Below are 5,778 nucleotides of genomic sequence, written 5' to 3' on the forward strand. Positions count from 1 at the left end.
ACAACACTTAGCCTAAGCTGAACTATAGAAGTCAAACTAAGTCAACTATGGTCAAAGTCAAAGTCCTGGTAAAAGTCAACCTTCCAGTTGAGTCTACTCGCCGAGTCAACCCGTAAACTCGCCGAGTTCTTAAGCTCACAATCCTTCGAAATACCACTCAACTCGCTGAGTCACCCCAAGACTCGTCGAGTTCAACGATCTTCGAGTCCCATCCTGACCAAACCCACCGAGTTACCACTCAACTCACTGATCTGCGTCTTAACCAGAGAAGATTTTGGTTCTGCGACCAGACTGTGATATCCCAGAATTTTGGTCAAAGACTGTGAAGTCTCTTTGTAGTTTGAATCATTGAGTTTTCGTTCATCTAATAGAAAATAAATGAGTTATTTCAACTATTATAAGATACCAGATGGTATTTTACTTCCAAATGTGTAAATTGATAAACCAATCAAACTGCTCAAACTGAAACCATAGGAATGCGTGTGAAAAACTGAAAATCTGTGTCAAGCAGTTGTGAGCAATATAAAGATTCTAGTCTCGTAGTACATGTTTCCCTAATTCCGAAAATATAAAGAATGTCTAAAACGGAGTTCGTATGCAAAAGATACGACCGTTTTAATAATCAAAAACCAGTAAAATACTGATTTTTCTTAAAACCACTAAAATCATTTCTATCCGTTGAGGAACTTTTACACCTCAAATCGAACTTCCGAAAATATTTTTGGACTCAGGCTATAGCCTAATATTTAATTTCATATTTGAAATATTTTTGAATAAAAATGTTTATAAAAATAAAAAATCAGACGTTCTTAGATTTATTAATCGCAAACATTTAATTATTAATTTCGACATAATTTCTATTATTAGTCATATATTTCGGACTAACGTAAATAAATATAAATTATGGAGTTACAACTTATTTTATAAAATATAATGTTAAAAGTCTCTACAATTGTAATATTGTTATTTATAAGCTCCAAATCATATATAAAACCGGTTGAAAGATAAAAATACTAATACATAACCTTCATGTATTAGTGTATTGTAATTGTAATTAATGAAAATACCAATACATATCCTTTCATATATTTTTCATATATTAATGTATTGTAGTTATTATGTACATAAAAATCATACTCAAATCTCTTCTACACACGTAATCCACCCCCACACTCTTTCTTCAACCTTGGAGAACACTTGAACAATACAACACTCAAACACTGAGCACACTTAAACAATACAACACTCCAAAGTCCAAACACAGACAATTCTATACTCAACTCAAACAATGTACAAATATTTTTCTATACACGTAAGGTGTTGTATACCGATGAAACGATGCTCACTTATGCCCACTGCCCAGCCATCTCGAGTACCTCCATCTTCTTCTTTGTCTATCTTAACTGCCAAATACACTCCTTCCATTGTTATGGCACCAGAAAATCAAGAGAACAGGCCACCGGGTTAAACCAGCCAGCAGCCTCTTAACCATCCATAGCCTCATTCACCATTAATCTTCTCTGTCAAAATGAAGCAAACAAACACCCCTGAGATCATCGTGTGGATCTATCTTCTTTCCCTGTCAATAATAAAAAAAAAAAATCAAACACCAATTGCTCCCAATGATTTCTGTCAAACAATCAAACCCAAACACCCTCTAATTCTATTGATTAAACTCCATTGATTTACACTCAAAAGAAAAAGAAAAGAGAAGGGAACATTTCCGATCAAATCAACTGCCCCATCTAGACTTTCCCTCCTTCCCGTTGAGTAAACCAGCCGGAACAACCATCCGTTCCTCCATCGGTGATTGTAGATCACCACAGCCAAAACTTCCCCAAATACTTGTGCTGTTTCTCGCTTTCTGACCTAATCTGTTCACCCCATTTGAAATCAGATGAGGACCAAGAGATTTCTCCTTTTGTATTTGTTGTCTATCGGGCCAGAAAAGAAAGAAGATGCGCCACCTGTTGGCGCCACTGCTCGCAGTCAACTAAACCACCACCGAACCGATTTGATTTCTACCTTCGAATTGTGTTTCTACCTAACCAATTAGACGAAGATGAAACTTCATGCCCGTTCCCTTCGTTGCTTCGGTTCGCCGAAACCCGGAGACGACCTCTCCTCCTTGAAATCGGCAACCGCCGATGCCTCCCTCGGTCCCCTTTTTGGCCTGCGACGAACAAGGAAACAAGGGTCGAAATCCCCAAATCGAAGTTGGTGTTCGATTTCTTCTCCACTGCAACGACACTTCCTTCCTTCATCTCTGTTGTAGTTTATTCGCGTTTCGTATCCATACCCGATCAAACTAAAGAACGAGGTAAGAGCCCTGATCCTTTTTGTAAATGGATCCACTTGTGTGGATCAGTCATGGAGCCTCGATAAAACATATGGGTTTTGATTTTGACCCGGTCAAAGGTCAAACCAAAAATCAAACTTTCATTAAAATTAAACAGAAATGGTCCCTCCCTCAGTAAAACCTAATATATCAAGTCCTAAAACCCTAAAACAGTTTCAAATACACATGTTTAACCCCTGTCTTGAGAATAATTCTCAACATCAGTCCCTGAAGTATGATTTTGGCAAAATCAAATCCGTAGAGTTTATTTATTTAAAGAAAGACCACCATATACTTAATAATTAATACCAAACTACCATTTGGTTTATTAGGAAATACAAATATACTCGGTGATTCGTTTTATGAACGAGGAATGCCACGTAACAAATCTCATGACAAGTTTCCCAAAGGAATCCGAATACCGTACGAATCAACCTCACGCTTCAAGGGTGAGTGCTTACGGCCCCTTTTCAATATTATTTCGGGGGGGGGGGGGGGGGGGGGATACATGTGCCTATAAATTTTGTTTATACAAATATATTATCTTTTTATGCGAAAAACCTAGTTTATAAATATATTATTATTTAATAATTTACTATATTGTTACGAATAAACTAGTATAAATTTTCGTATACGTATTATGGTTATTTTATTGTAAAATAACCATTTCACACAACAAATACTACATGATACAAAGTTTTATGATTTTTATATTATAACAAGTACGTTATGAAATTGTGTAGTATTTCAATGGTTCAAGATATTACTATACATGTATATTTACATGTTTATATGCATAAAGTTTATATATGTACATATGTTCATTAATTTGAAACATTCATTTTTAGTCTTATATGATATGAATACTACCAGTTTAAAGTATTTCAAAGTTTCAAGACTTCTATACATGAATACTTTTATGCATGGCTTTACACACACATACAAGTCCGTTATGTTGAAATACATATCTCTATAAAAGCAAGTAATTTATACTTTTATAAATACGTCAACCATACTCAGCTTGCTATACTTCGAAATTCATTATGCCCGGTACTTAACTATAATTAAGTTAGGGCTGAGAGTTATTCACAAACTTTTCGTTAATGGTTTTTGAGTGAGACGCTACTATTCATTAGTTGAGTTTAATTACTTAGTCTGCCCCACACTGCTATAATCGTTAATCTACAGAGCGAGGTACATATGTATAGATCTATATGGGGTCGACAACCCCACCTGCGGTTGCTAGCTACAACCATCGGCTGATCAATCGAAGCAGGTGATATGTGTCTACGATCGTTACTATGACGTCCAATGAAGCGTCGTAGGGAGGGGTACTTTTCGTCCATAGCTCGATTATAGAACTCACTAAAAACATTAACACGAATCTCTCTCACTTTTTCATTTCAACCATAGGTTTGGTTGCTGTTAGAACATTTTTAAGTATAGTGGTTACTTATACAATGGATATATTTAAACTTTCATGAAGTTATTACAAACACAAATTTCTCTCTCTCTCTCTCTCTCTCTCTCTTACTACATCCATAGGGTTGGTTACCTTCAAGTACATTTTTTTATGTATAAAAATTACTTATACAAAACATTCATGGTTACTTTCAAGAAGTCAATACAAGTACATTTGTAAGTACGGAAGTTACTTATACAAGCATTTATTTTGACTTTCAAGGGGTTATTACAAGTACATTTTAAAAGCATGAATTTGCTTATATCAAATTACATTCTTGGCTTTTAAAGACTCTTTGCAAATACTGTTTTTAACTATCGTTATATATACAAAGATAATACTTTTTAGACTTATTAAAAGTATTACTGCATTAGCAGAAAACCTGTGACACTCACCAACCTTTGTGTTGACTTTTAAAACTACATGTATTCTCAGGAAAACACTAAACAGACATTCAAGACAGATTGGATTACAGGTGACCGAGTTTATTTGTTGTTGTATCATATATCTACCTGTTAAGGCAATTAATGTATTATTATTATTATTATTATTATTATTATTATTATTATTATTATTTGTAAAAACATTGTATCAAGATGGAACATGAATGCTATTTTGTTTATTGTTGTACTTATGCTATATATTCAATTTGTCTGTGATCCATGAACTTAGTCATACAGCCCGACGTGTTCCGCCGCCTCGGCCGGGGGTGTGACACAAACTCGCCGAGTCCAAGAACAGACTCGTGGAGTCCAAGGCAATCCTCAACAGACTCGCCGAGTTGTTCTTCCAACACGTCGAGTTCCTGCCAATCTTTATACAACTCGCCGAGTCCACCCATGTGACTCGCCGAGTCGCTTTAGTTCTTAACCCATATAGTGACTTTTCAAGCCATGCAGGGGCTCCAAACTGTAGATCCACACTTCTAAGGCCTACCCTTCACGTAAAGTTGCAAACTTTACGTGAAACCAAGGAGTTATAGGCTTGAAACACTCTAGGGCTAGGGTTTGAGAGAAACATTGTAACGCCCCAAAAATACGGTCCAAAAATTTCTTTTAAAAACATTACTAATTCATAGTTAAGTCGTTCAAACTTACAAAAGGGTTTATATTACAAATCATAGTCTCATATCCAAACACTTGTTTAGTTATCAGAGTAAAACATCCCAGGTTAACTTGTCATGGTGTGTGCACTGCAACCCTCCCGAGCTCATTTTCTGAAAACTTGATACCTAAAACCAAAACTGAAAACCGTAAGCACGAAGCTTAGTGAGTTCCCCAGATACCACATACCAGGCGAACCAACTGGTTCATACATGCCATATAAAGCCAACATATATAATCAAGTAAGGTGCTATGCGCCAAACATAGTCTTGCTAGGGTGCTATGTTCCAAACATAGTCTTGCCATTATGCCACGAGCCGCACGTGATCTTCCTAGTCAAGCTTGGGGCCACTCCTTGGGTCTTACAGATAAGTGCCAAGGGCCACCTCCTAGTCTTTTATGCAAGTATCACAAAGACAACCATACATACTACTCTACTGAGTTAAACAACATACAGTGTGCCAGAAGCCACCTCCTGGTCTTTCATATATAATAACATACAATGCGCCAGGAGCCACCTCCTAGTCCTCCATACATATTGCCTAGGTCTAACCCCCGGGTCTTCCTACCTTTCATAATAACCTACTGTGAGCCAGGAGCTGCCTCCTGGTCTTTCATGCATATTGCCTAAGGCTAACCCCCGGGTTTGCCTATCATACATAATAACATACTGTGTGCCAGGAGCCGCCTCCTAGTCTTTCATGCATATTGCCTAGGGCTAACCCCCGGGTCTTCCTATAATACACAATCTAAATGGGCCGACATTGGTGCCTTAGACCCATACAACTAGTGAGGAGACTCACCTCGCACTGCTGAACTTTGTTGATAACCCTCTGGCTGCTGACCGCTAACCCTCTGACCGCTGCTCCACTAGC

At 37.2% G+C, this 5,778-nt stretch overlaps 1 long non-coding RNA gene across 1 annotated transcript; it reads left to right on the forward strand.

Moving 5' to 3' along the window:
• Positions 1–1,052: 1,052 nt before the first annotated feature.
• On the forward strand, positions 1,053–4,325 carry LOC145037693 (uncharacterized). Its single transcript, XR_013678950.1, has 3 exons — positions 1,053–2,320; positions 2,671–2,787; positions 4,236–4,325. It is a non-coding gene; the product is annotated as an uncharacterized LOC145037693 (long non-coding RNA).
• The last annotated feature ends 1,453 nt before the right edge of the window (positions 4,326–5,778 follow it).

This window comes from Lactuca saligna, chromosome 3 (assembly GCF_052625555.1).
Source record: "Lactuca saligna cultivar CGN05327 chromosome 3, ASM5262555v1, whole genome shotgun sequence".
NCBI classification, from domain to species: domain Eukaryota; kingdom Viridiplantae; phylum Streptophyta; class Magnoliopsida; order Asterales; family Asteraceae; genus Lactuca; species Lactuca saligna.